We start from the raw sequence: 14,192 nt of genomic DNA, 5'->3' as shown, positions 1-14,192 counted from the left end.
TTGCACATTCCCTGACTGTGTTTTGGACCTTTCCACCTACAGCACGAAGCATGGGCATGATTTGGGGGATAATTCACTCCCRGGGCTGTTTCCGACTGGACGGAGAGGATGAGATTGCATCAGCTCTGTCTCCCTGCCTCTACACTGTCCTCCGGCAGTGTCTAAGCAGACTTGACACTCTCAAACACCCCTGCATGTCCTCGTGTCTCACCCCGGGGCATGCAGAGGCATGTCTTCCAGTCCTATAAACCCCCCTTTGCTGGGAGGCAGCACAGCCTACTGCATTATTTTAGATGCTCTAGACAGCAGAAACAAACAGTAACAGCCCTCTTTTTGTATCACAGGAGACCAAGACCAAGTGCTTTGAAGTGTGAATGCAGCCAGAGGGAGGAAGCACTAAGGAAAGCAAAACTGAATGCCTGTAAAGCATTGCTGATATATCTTGCATATTGGGAATAGCCTTGGACTGAGCTTGGAAACTGTCTGGGTGAGCACTAATCAGTCTAGGCCAAAACTTGGCCAGGGATGATTGTACCAATTTACAGTGCAGGCAAACCTCTGTGCCCAGAAACATTCCCCAATATTGTTTATTTTGCTAGAATGGGTGTAGTTCTAGAAGCCCGACTCAAATGTGACAAAAGGCCATATCCAAATAGCTGTCAAGCCCTTGAATTTAAGAGGTGTGTCTTATGCCATAGAACTGGCTAACCTAGTAGTAAATCATTCCCCTCTGATCCTTCAGGTGTGTAGATATATAAGGACAACCGAAGTACCCCTAGACTCTCCCYGATTTGTGAAATAATTCTTTCAGAGATACTGCTTGTAATAGCTCAAGTAAAAAGTATTTAGTGTTTGAAGCCTATGAAAGATGTGTGTCTCTTTGTACGCCCCTGAAGAAGTGAATTGTGCGTGAAGGGGACTCACAAGGTTAGATATGTCAAAGAACAGATCCTTAAGATACTGAGGCGACAAGGAAAGGTCCTGTGAATGAGACCTAATCAGATGAAGGCCAGTTTTTGAGAGCTGGTGGAAGTAAGAGTGTCAGAGTACTATATAACCTCTTGTCATATGGGAGAAAAGGACTTGTTCAGCATTGTGGGAAGAGAGCTGAAGAGAGCTGAAGAGATGTTAACAGTCTTCAAGAAGGTAATAGGGAACTGTAAAAGCGAAGGGAATAAAATGTTTCTATATCCAAGGGGAAAAGGATAGAAATCATGGGCTTAAACCACAACAGGGAGGTTTAGTTAAATGTTAGGAAAAGCTTTTTGATGGTGAGGGTGGTTCAAAATGTGAAGAGATTTTGGGGAAGGGCTCCYATCCCTGGAGGTCTTTAGGAGGAGKTTAAAAATGTATTATCAGGATGAGTTTGGTAGAACTAATGAAGCCTTAAGGCAGAATGTGGACAAATGGCTTCCTGATGTCCTTTTCAGTCTTATTTTCTGTGTTTTTTTCCAATGCTGGGGGCCCTGAGTACATCTGTATCTGAACATCACTGAGTCTTGCACTCATCCTTCTCTCTAACATCAAAGACAGTTAAAAACAACCTGAGGGAAGGCAAGCCATTAAGAAAGGGTGATCAAAGCAGCAGCAGAGCCAGCACCAACCCCTCCTACTCCCTGGAGTGTCCTTCTGCCGGGAGTTGCTTGCTGACTTGAGGCGCTGTGTTACTTTGAGGAAAAAGCTGCTCAAGTCAGACACTGTGATCCAAGTCTCAGCCCTCTGGTCAGAGCAGAGGATCCCAGCAGGGAGGAAGTCTAGTGTGGTTAGCTGGTGCTTGACCCCTGGGATTGAATTATTCTCCTCCCCTCATGCTGTGAATTTAGGACAGAGCTCTGATAAAAACTCTCATAATGAAAAAGTGTTCTGTACATTTTCCAACAGAGATGAAAACTACTGCTTGATGCTGAGCAAGGCTCTGCTGATATCAGCGTTGGCCTATTCAGTTATTTCTTCATGAACAGAAATCATGATGAGGGTGAGAGGGGCAGAGAGAAATCCTGATTCTAAGAAGAAGGTGTAAAAGAAGGTGATTTTTTTAAAAAATYGTATCTGTGCTTAATATTCCTTACTCTGCTATAGATTTCCTGAGTTGTCTCCACAAGTTGCTTGTCCTCGCCTTGCCTTCACTCTCCATCTTAGAAGTATTTTTATAGATTCACAGAACACTGTAAAGATACAATTGTTAAAGAAGCTGGGACACTCGACCTAGGACAGGCAGGTACCATTGCTGAGTGAACAGCGACATTGTGAGCAGTATCATGCTGTTGATGGGCACTATCCAGAAGAAAATTTGTCTAGCACTGAATATCTCATTAAGCTTGGAGAAAAGAGTTGAATAAAGCCCTTTCTGTGCAACTTCCCTTTTCTTGATATTACCTCGTTGCACAAGAATCCTGGATTTCTCACATCCTCTTGTTTGCTATTCACATCCTCCTTAATCACATTCTTTGCCTTATCGTTGGTAGGAGCCTGCTAGTGGACAGAGAAGACTTGATGGGATGAGGATGATTAGAAAGGGCTTCATAACACTCTATTTAGTTTTCTTAAGTAGATTGTCAATGAAGCATTGAACTCTCTCAAGCTAGGACCTGCATTACTTCATTTGTCTGGCCTCTTTCTTCATCCGAAATGTTGCTAGATGAATTGGAAGACTTTAGATATTTGCCGAAGATCTCTGGCCATCCTGTAGAAATGACTGGGATGCACAGAGTCATGTAATAGATGAAGTTGGAAGGGATCTCTGGAAGTCTCTAGTACAAACCCCCTGCCCACACCAGGGTCAATGAGAGGAGGCATTGTCCAGTAGGGCTTTGAATGTCTCCAAGGATGGAGACTCCACAAACTCTCTGAGCAKCCTGTTCCAGTGTTGGTGATCCTCACAGTGAAAAAGTTTTTCCTTATGTTCGAGTGGCAATTCCTCTATTTCAGTTTATGCCCATTGCCTCATGTCCTCACTGGGTGCTGCTGAGAAAGGTCTGGCTCTGTCTTCTTTACATCCTCATATCCTCACATGAACAAGATCATCCCCTGAGTTCTCTCTTCTTGAAGCTAAACAGTGCCAGCTCTCTCAGTAGAGGATTAATCTTTCCTAAYATGTAAAAATTAGACCTTAAGTCTAAACCACATCACCCCAGGTTCTTTTTACAGGCCRTGGGGAAAAACAGACACCACTGACACATTCTTCAGCTCCCATATTCTACAAATTTAGGATGTGATTCAGATGCCTGTGCATATCTGTCAAGTAGCATTTGAGATGGTCTGTTACATCTAAGACTTTTGCATTGTACTGGCCTGGTATGACACTGGCCTGGTATGACACTGGCCTGGTATGACACAGGATTTACATCCTGAAATGGTAGCCAGAGGTTGGGTAGGATATCTTGGTTTCACATGGCTTTACACCTGAGTGATGGCAACTGATTACACTTTAAAGGTAGGAGGCATTTAGCGGATGAAGACACCTTCATCTGGATGTGCACATGTAGATATACACCTGTGAGCTAAAAGCAGGATTCAGCTGTTAYGCATTGGCAGTTGGAGCCATTTTTAGAGAGATGCCCCAGGACTGGCCTCCAGCTCTTTGTGCCAGAGGGCAGGAGGTCCTGAGAAAAAGCACGGCAACTCTGTATCGAGCCAGGGTTAAAGCTGATCTCTGAATCCAATCCTAGATGTCAGAAGGGTTGTTCAGGTGTATGAAGACACTAGCAGTAGAAGCAGGGAAAATGAAAATGCTGGTTATGGAAACTGAACTTCTACATGAAAAAGTATTATTGAGTTTTATTACTTGGGCCTGGAGAACTTGTGTTCCATTTGTGTTCTAGCAAGGGCTTTATCTCTTGATGTTATCTATCAATAGTTATCCTGATAATGAAAAAGTCCCTTTGCTCCCTCTGAAATGGGTGAGAAGGAGCAGCAAGGTAGCTTCAGGAACACCTTCTATGTGTCTACTGACGTTGGTTTTGGGAAGACACAGCYGGCCCTAGGGATCAAGGTTCAGGAGATTTATGTAGGGGAAGGGGATAGCAACGTGCACTCATTTGGACTTCACATACAGGGTTGGCTTTGCTGTGAGTGGATGGGAACTCTTATGGCTCACCTACCTAAGGATCTGCTTGCCATTATGATCTCCTTATGAAGAATAGGAATTTCCAGACAAAACCTTTGCCCCATCCATCTCAAAAGGAGTTTTTCATCACCAAGGTTGTGTGGCTGCATGGCTTAGGGATATGCTGACCTCCAGAAACCACTAGCCACAGCAGCCTCTTGGGGAGCTTTGCAGATAGCAAAAAATCAAAACAGCTCTATAAACTAGCTTGAATTATCCCAGAAGCTGCACCAAACAACTTTTAGCATCAGAAATTAAAATTTACCCTATAACATTACAGAGCTGAGCCCCAGGAACATGGTTCCTGAGGTCATTGATGATCCAGAAGGTATATGGACTGCCCTATATTTTCACTATTAGCTCTGTCTGTGCAAAGTGATTTTAAAATCTCTGCTGTCATTGTGCTGATACTTTGTCTTCTCTTTGCTCCATGGCAGGGGAGAAAGAGGCTRTTTTTTATTTGACCATGGTGAACATGTTGCTTGTTTTCTTCTGCATTTCCAACAAATGAGGAACAAATACCCATGTCAGACATGACTAAGCAGGGAAAAYGCACTTCTTCTCTGCCTGGGAAGTGCAGTGACTTGTAATTCAAACTGTTTTTGAAAAAGCAACTAGAGCTGTGAAATTAGGTGTTAGGAAAAAGCAAATTTATCCCCATTCATGCACCCCTCTGCCTTTACCAAGCATGATGYAAAGCATCATAGATATTTTTAGTGAATAAACAAGAGAAAAGTGATCTCATTGAAGATGCAGGGAGAATGGAGTAAAAGCAGGTGCCTGCTCTTATAAGAATACCAAATGGAGCCAAATATGCCCCCAAACGCTGATGATTTCTTCCTTGCTGTAGCAGCAGCATCAGCCAGGGGGTCCTGCACCACGGGAGGGGACTGACCCAAGGTCTTAATGGCACTTGTTAACCCTTTTCACTTTCATCAAGTGTTGAGTGCTTGATGGTGGGTCAACTGAGTGAAACTGTGTCTCCGAGATGGGTATCAAACCATYTTTTTCTTTCCCATGACACCTTCCTTTCACTGGCCCCTTCCAACTTTTCTCTGGGGTAGTGAAATATTACTGGGAAACTAAGGCAAGTGAGGAATCAAAAATCTATCCGAAGTGACTCAGGAAGCCTGAGGCAAAGCCAGTGAGCCRGTCCAGATCTCCTACATCCCCATGGTATGCTCTGTCCCGTCGACGTGCTATGGCAATACCCCGTGGGGAGCTCTGAYTCCTGTTAGTCGTTACTGTAATGATGGGTCCTGAAAGATGGGAAGGGGGTCCTTTCTCTTGCGGACTGRGAAGGCTGTGGAGCACTGCACAGTGTTTTGATTGCCTGTCGGGGGGTATTAACTCTCTTCACCGAAGAGTAACAGGGTCAGACTTTCTAGGAAGGAAGAGTTACTTCCTTGGAGGCCTGGTGAGCACTGCTTAGGACTCTGCATGAGGTTTAGCTAAAGCAAAGCAAGCCCTCTCYCTGCTTTCTGTCCTTCAAGGGACAAGACATCCCTGACATGCCACATATCCTGTCTCTTCCTGATGCTGCCAATGACTTTCAGCTCTGGTAGACCTGTCAGAATCTCTTTTTATTGTGCCTGTCAGTGCCAAATGATGCTTTTATTCTTCCTAATCCAGAGGAATGTTTAAGCCTGGGTGATCTCCTGAGGGCAGATTCTCTAATTAGCTGCCATTCATGGTGGGAAGGAAGGCTGGGCTGGCAGAAGACAGCATTTTGTTACCTCTCAAAAGAGCAAGTCCGAGCTGCTGATCAGGCATGGCTCTCCCTGTGCCTGTTGAACGATTTCTGTTCAGAGCAAGACCCCAACAGGCACCCCAGCAAGGCGCTGCTGTCAGGACACTCGGTGAAAGCACGGCCTGACCCAACACGGGCCAGCACCCCAGGGAGACAATCTGTCCCACGGCTCGCCCAGCCACCCTGGGCTTACACAGGGAGCCCAGGCTTGTGTCTGAGTTCCCCATGCAATGAATGTGAGCAGAGACACTTTAGAAAACAGGACAGAGCTAACACATTTGTGGAAGAAACCTTAGCACATGCAAGTTTTCCAGCTGGCATAAACAGAGAGCTTATCCGTCAGACCATCGGCAGGATGGTGGGACGTCAGAAGGGAGTGAATTCCCTCCAGACGAATATCCCTTTTCCCGAGGGAAGTGCATGTTGCAGTGCTGAGTTAGAGAAGCGATGGTCAGATTTGCCCAGGAGCGGCCAAATACAGCTGCAGCGCTGGTGTGCTTTGCAAGCAGTTCAGGCATAGCTCCCGTGCTGCAGCCACCTCCTGCCACTGGCAGAAAGTCTGGGCTGCTCCAGGGACTTTTGGAAAACCGTCATCTCGGAGAAGATGAGAGCTGAAAACGGCTGCTGTGGGCAACATCACCCGATCATGCAGGAACTGAACTGTGTACCCACTGAGTCCTGGTCTGCAATGGGATTTAGACCCTTGAGGAGACCAGCATTGCTCTCTGCCTGGGAACTGCCCCAGACCCCCCTCAGCTCCCCAAGAAGCGTAACATATGTGGGCCCTGGCTGTCTGCAGGTTTGAAGTACATTTTTTTAGCAAGAGAAGTGGGTCACTCCTATGTTAGGTTAAACTTTCATCTTTCATCTCTCTCTAAAAAAAAAAAAAAAAAAAAATCACAAGGAAAACAGTCTGATAGAAATGCTAATAATGCTAGTAAGGATAAAGTACAAAAAAAAAAAAAAAAAAAAAAAAAAAAAAAAAAAACCCCACTTTCTTACATCGATTTGTGGAGAAAGGGCTCAGGTAGCTTTTAACTTTGTATTTCTCAATGACATAAGCACTCTTGTCTCCTCTTGAGATAAAACCTATGGGGCCTGTTTTTGTATGTACCTGACTCTGCTGAGGTCAAGTGCCACTTCTTTATTAGCATTTTATCGCTAATCTAGTCAGACATCGTGATGTTAAACTTGCGCTCTGATTTTTTATGAAAGAGTACTCTTAGAACGTGACACACTAAATGCCTCCTGGATAACTGGCAAAAATCCCTACTGAGTGAACACACAAGATTTACTGATACATTCCGTGTTAGAGACCATGTAAAACACAGGATCACATTTACTTGCGGGAATGTCAGGAAAGCTACTTTAAATGTTTCTTGAGTGGGGCATGTGGTGTGGCTAGAAACAATGCAAAAGGAAGGAATATTTTGGAGAAAGAAAGGATTTCATTCTTTTTTGCAAAACTAAAGCTTTTTTTTTAAATTCACACATGAACAATTCAGGTAGGATTTGTCTCACCTCACATTAGGCACCTGGAAAAACAGCGTCTAATTCCAAGCAAGTTATGCTAATCCCCTGCATTGCCAGTGGAGARTAACAGTCCTCCCCATCTTTGACACCCAAGGCAGGGTGAGATGAGGTGGCCTCATTTCCTTCTTTGTCTGTAGAGGTGGTGTAGTTCAACCAGCTCAGGCATAGACGCCTTGCTTTTGGATAGCTATGGTAGGACAGATAAATCCCACTCTTTACGACTTTCTCCAGTGGTACGAGGTGAAGACTTATATAAAAAAGGGAAGATACTGGTGTATTTGCCCTTGTTGTAAATGGAAGACAGTAGATCTTCCCCCTCACCCGGAGGTCCTTACCTCACTTAATGTCTGTGCAAGTCTGGCTGTGCTCAGCAGTCTGGTCTGGCACTTGCCCTCAGCAGTCAGGTACATGCATAAACATTGTGAGCAGGACAGGAGCTATTCACATTTTGCTGTGAAAAGTCGAAGGTTTGCGCTTCTGCAATGACTAAGACCCTGGCCAGGAGCTCAAGGTTCAATTCCTTCCCACACCAGAGTGCCTCCATGGCTTTGATGAAGGTCATTTTACCGTTCTAGGTCTCTGTTCCCTATAGTAGAGTGGAAATAATAACTTTTTAGTGTGTGTCTTGTGTCCTTGTGAAAGAGTCTGCCCTGTCTGTGGAAAGGAGAGGAAGAGAAGGTTCGAAGCTTGATGTTCTAGCAGGAGTRTGTGGTGGACTCTGGTCACCTGTGTAAATCCTTGGCTACAGAACTGTTAGCACAGCCTCCTATACATAACTCTTTATCTCTGTAGCAATCTAGTCTTATAAAAATCATCATACAGAGTTTAGCCAGGTCTGACTGCTGTTTTCTTATCTGCCGTTAGGTGGTGGTGGAGGAAGTAGGACCGACACAAGCACAGTCAGCAGARTTTCAAGCAGTAAAACTCAGAGAATTCCTTAAACTTTTCATAGATGAAATAGTCTTTTGTCAGCTCCTCAAAGCAAACAAAAAACTGAGAGAGGTCCATGACGCTGTGTGCGTGTTAAAGAGGAGAACGCAGGGAGCAAGCTGACACATTTGTGTTGGGAACAACAACGCCGTGGTTCCCATGTTCTTGCAGAAGACAGCATGCATCTGCTAGGGAGAACGTAAAGAGCTGCTTTTCTAGATATGGGAATTACAGAGGGAGGAAGGAGGGAAGAAAAGAGATGAAAACACTGCAAATTTTCTCCATGGCATTGCTGACACACCAGTCAGGAGAGGAGGAGTATGAGGGGGTGGAAGGCTGCCAGAGCAAGATGAAAGGAAGCGTGTGAACGAAGTAGTGCCTCTGTGGCTTGATCCTGGGAACAAAACCTTCCTAGCTGCTTAAGATCTTTTAAGGGCTTATGTGAAAAGTCAGAGTTTGAGAAGAGTAAGAACACYACCTCCCTCCAAATAAATCTCAGCYCTGCTTTAATCTCCTTAGCTTTAATTTGCCATGTCAGGCCCGTCTGGAAAATGATGTGTCTTGTCTTTTCCTGCCTCATGGTACCAGTTCTGGCTGTCACATCACCCACCAAGAAAATGTGATGGGTACCATGAATACCCTGCAGGGAGCGTGGCCACCCCTGGCCAGATAGTGCAGCAGTGTGGGTGGAGGAGCTGCACAGCTACATCATCTTGCAGCATATCACATTTGCATCCTTCCAGGTAACATTAGGGAGGAGACTGCAACCCCCTCAGTTTCCTCAACACCTTTCTTTTGCCACTAATCCTATTCCAGTGAACTGCCTGAAATTTGTATCACTTTTTACTTTTTTTTTTTTTTTTTTTTTTTTTTTTGAGCAGAACTGTATATCCAGCAGGGTTAGATTTCACTGTCTTGCTAAACAGAATACATCATGGGGTTTGCAGGTACTTACAAGGATAAGGAGTTCCAGTTCTATGGAATTTGGGCATCTGCTCCTTCAGGCTTTTTGCAAAACCCTAGCCTCAGAAAACAATTTTAATGCTAAATTGATGACAGAGGTATTGTCACCTCAGCAGCAGGATAGCACATACAGATAGTGTGTTTCCAAGAAGAGCCAACACCAGGACCTGAAAGGTAAGGAACTGCTGCCATTTGTTTTGGTGTAACATCTCCTTTTCCTGAACCTTTAACAATTAGAAATTGATTTTAAATCCCCAAAGTTCAAATGATTTAACCTGAGAAACTTCTGATACTCATGAGGAAAAGTTTGGCTTTTTTCAGTGTCTGGAAGGAAATATCCTGTCCTTTTCTGGAGCTAGCCATGTTTTTAGCCTCCCAGCTTTCGTGGGTGTTTCTCTGTCTCCAGAGGTTACCACTTGGCACACCATTGATTGGACCATCTAAGCCTCTGAAAGGTTTGTCTCACTTCCAAGCTCCAGTCCCAACCCCAAAGAGGTGATTTTTAATAGAGTTTGAGAAAGAAATCAAACCTTTCAGGCAGCTGAAACATAATCACCTTCTTGTTTTTAACTTGTGCCCTGAATGCTGGTGTGCTGCATTTTTCACTTTTTTCCTTTTTCTTCCTCACTCAGAGCATTTATTTCTGGGTGAAGGAACAACAGCTCTTCTCTGCTTGAGGAGCATGTCTGGTTTCAAGCCTGCATTGTGGTGTTCAAAGTTACTCGGTATGAAAGTGAAGTGCCTTTGGAGTTCTACTTGAATCCCAGAGAGAGGCAAAACTTAGCTAATGGGTTAGGTGCTGGGAATTACAAGGAATAAAAGACATTGAGGATGAGGTGTTGAAAACAACAGGGATAGACTCCAGGTGCCAGAACTGGAGATAATGCTGGCTTCAAGCTACTCTGAACCCATAAATTACCTTTATTGTTTCATTTAACCTGATCCACTTAAAGCTCTGTTTAATTACAAAGCCTCTTTTGTCAAAGTTGGCTCTTGGGTCTCAGAGATGTGGAAGCTACTTTTTGAACTGGGTTGGCTCTTTCTCCCATAGAGATATAAAAGCTTTTCAGAGAGTRACAGAGGCAACAGAGGTCGCACCAAATTGCACTCGGTAGATCTAAAGCCCGTTGCAGCAGTAACTGGGCACAGGTTTCCTGAATTGCCTCAGAGCATGGGAGTGCGCCTTCAGAAACGTGCAGCAGAAAGCCCAGGTACTGCAGGTTTTTCTGGGCTGCCACTGAGTTAACTGGTGGTTTGTTTGCACCTTGAATACATGGGGCAATTTTGGTGCTTGCCTCTGGAGAAAGGATATAACAGAGCTGGAGAAGAGAAGGGGTGATCAAGGGTGTAGAATAGCGACTGGTTAAAGAYAGGCTGCATAAGGTGGCGATCTTCAGCCTGGGAAGACATGCTTGAGGGGGACAGGACCTGACAGAAGTGTATAAAACAAGGAGCGCAGGGAAGGTGAATAAGGAATAATCACTTAATATAAGAAATAGGGAGTGTTGAATAAACTATTAGATGCAGGTTCAAAATGAGGAAAAGGAGATGTTGCTTTTGAGGAATTTGTGGAATTTATTGCCCCAGGATGCTGTGGCAGCCAAAAATTCACGCCAGCTCAAGAAACAATGGGACAACTTCATAAAATAATTAAAAAATCTGGGGCTAATACATGGACAGACATCATTTCTGACTCACCTAGTCATTGAGCCACAAATCAGTGCAGGGGAGAGCTGTAGATTTCCCCTATTCTCCCTTGGGCAGGCTCTGTTGAACCTTGTTGGAGACAGTATATTGGGCTAGCTGGGCGGCCGATTAAATACGGGATGGATCAGCACTAAATATATTCACTCTTCATTTTTTTTTTGACTGTTTTGTAGGCAGTCGCTGCATCATGGTGAAATTCTTCTCTTGAGAAGAATTAAATAGGAATGTAGGCTACTTGGAATCACTAAAAAGCCAGCGTTGTGTTTTCATAGCATTAGCAACACTGCTCTGGACCAATCTGTATTCTGCTAGAGACATTCTTCACGATCAGGAGCAAAGCTCTTTCAGCTAAGGGTAGGATGTTTAAAAAAGAAGTAAATGCTCAGATACTTTAGTAATGACACCCACGTAAATATTTGGATAGATAGAAGCCTGCCTTTGCAGAGGGAGTATGTGAGGAATGCTGAATACTGAGTGAAGATTATAAATGGATGATGGAGTAGCTCACCAGGTTATTCCTGATATAAACACAGAAATGTTAAGGGACCAAGACTGCCCTCCTGGCTATATTTTGCCTCCATTCAATAGTTGTTAGATTTAAAAAAAGAGAAGAAATGGAAAAGAAAAGGAGGAATACTTCTCTTCAAAATGTTCAGGTCAACTTTTGAAGCAATATTACCCAACTTGAGTTGTTGCCTTGAAGAGAAAAAGCAAACACAGCAACTATGAGAAGACTGAAGATATTTCCAGAAAGTTTGATCCCAACTCTATGGAGCCTCCTGTGAGACCTGAAGCAAGCTCTGGGCATATTTGGCAGTGGGCAGTGGTACCTGGTCAAGTAGCGTGGCTGGTTTCCAGATGAAATTTGTCTGGCTTTACTTTCTACTCTTCAATTCTTGTCCGGCGTTCTCTACTCATGAGCTTTCTGGTACCCAGGATTACCTCCCCTTGAGGTATTTACACACCTCGGTCAAGTCTCCTTTTCATTTTTCTGTGTGATAAACTCAACAGATTCAGATCCTATTGTAAAGAATTTAGTCCTGTCCATGAATTATTTTTATGGTTATCTTCTATATCTGCTCTTTTTCTTTTTTTTCCCCTTTTTCCCAGTAGTCTTTTAAAAATAGCTGTGTCACTGTCCTCTGGCTGCAAATTGCAACCTTTTGGCCGTGTGAAAGACTTCATAGAGAGATCCGTGTTTTCATTTCCATTTTCCTGTCATTTTTTCCCCTCTCTCAATCAAAATGAAAAGTTGTCAAGACTGCTAATATGTATCTGTGATTACTGCCTTCTTCCTGACTGAACTGAGACCTTCCCAACTTAAAAACACAGACTCTGGCACACTGATTTAAAAAGCCGGGATGCTCTGGAAGTTGGGGAGAAGCTGAAGCAATGCAGTTCAGAGGCTCTCCTTTGTCTTTTTGTTGATGTCTTAGATGAAACTTACCCTGAAGAAGGAATCCARTGATTTCACAAATCTGAAATATATTGAAAATGTGTAGGAATTTATACACTACCTGACAAACGGTTGTCATTTTGCTTTGCTCTCTTACCACAACCTACCAAAGCCCATCTAATAGGTATTGAAAAACCAGAGTAATTTATTAATGATGTATGTCAGTGACGGGAATTATAGCAAACTCTGGCCTGAGCAGGAGCTGTGCGTGCATCACTTGTTACTGCTGACGTGGAGGTGTGTGTGTAAGCACGTGTGTGCGTGAGCATCCCAGCTTCCTTCACCCTCTGAGCAAAACCAAAGCTGTCGCTTGTACGCAGCCTGCAAGGGAGAAAAAAAAAGAATTAGATCTCTAAAACCTCACATTGATTGACTGTAGCTTATAGTTTATTTCTAGCGTAATGTAGCTTAGAGGCATTTATTGCTGTAAGGTAAAAAGCAATTGTGCTCAACGTTTTAAGAGATGATTTATCCTGTCAGACTTTGCTGGAGACTGCATGAGCTGCTCTAGAGCCAAGGAGAATTTGCCTTGTTTTATAGCCCTGGAGAGAAACCTGGAATTAAGGGGGCTGCGATCGGGAATACCGGAAAATGGCAACTGGCTGACAAATGGCTCTCTGCAGGGTTCTATAAATAATATTAAATTACCATGGCCAAGGACTAATTCTTCATTTTTTTACTTTCTGGAAAACCTTGTGACCTACATCACAACCAAGAGCAGCACCAAGATTTGATATCAGATTTCTTCACTGGGATGAAGGGACGTGGAGGGTAGAGCCATTGCTCCAAAATGTAGCTGTTGTCACCAGTGATCCTTTATATCTGTGTCCTGTATTTTTGGATAGTATCTTTTGCATCTACAGAGTGAAGAGAGCTTTGAAAGGAAGCAGRGTTGTGATGTAGTTGGAGGACAGCAAGATGCTCCCCTATTGCACCCATCACTTCAGCTACCTGCCTGATCAATCTTCAGAGCGTGCTTTCTTTAGGATTGTACTCTATTCAGAAGTTAAGCCTTTAAGGTCAACATGGTCAGTGGCTTATCTGATGTGGGATATAACTAGGTCTAGATGCGGCCTGAGGGGACTGATGGGACTCAAGTTCCTCCATATGGCTGCATGTCCTACCATTCCCCCCTGTCCCTGGAGAGGTGGTGTGGAGAGAGATGCTCAGTGCCTCTCCAGGCCTTGTCTGTCTTTTGTCGGTAGGACAAGGGCCTGCATGGCTCAGTGTAGGTGTCTTGGCCGAAACATTTGGTGGATTTTGGGTAAAAATTTCTCTTGTTTTTTTACTGTGTCCAGGCCAAGCCAGACTTGCTCACACCATGGGACAAAGAAGGATAGGAGCAGACTCTGGTGTGAAACTACCTGCTGCTTCTGCTCCCAGAGCCCGCTCTGCCTTAGTCAGTCAGAGAAGAAGCATCGCTATCGAGGGGCTCAGGAGGAGAGCCAAGCACTCTTTGCATTTCCTGTGGCTACTCCCAGCAAGGAGGAGYGATAGATGGTGAGTAGGGTTTGCCTTTTCCCAAGAATTCAGGAAGTGGTGACTCAGGTCCTTGTGGTGTCACAGATTTCCTGAGCGAATGGCCAGTCTGCGTCGCTTCCCCCTCTTCAGAAACAGGAAAAGCCATGCTTATCTCTGTCAGCTAAACTATTTAAAAGCTCTGCGGTGATCAAACGCTACTGTCACGAAGGAGTAAATAAACGCTGGGGGCAGCAGGAAGACCTCGCGCTGAGCTCGGTTCTTGCGTC

This window comes from Rhea americana, unplaced genomic scaffold, assembly GCF_003343005.1.
Source record: "Rhea americana isolate MKP2758 unplaced genomic scaffold, rheAme1 scaffold_47, whole genome shotgun sequence".
NCBI lineage: Eukaryota > Metazoa > Chordata > Aves > Rheiformes > Rheidae > Rhea > Rhea americana.
The sequence above is the reverse complement of the archived record's forward strand: the minus strand, read 5'-3'. Positions refer to the sequence as shown.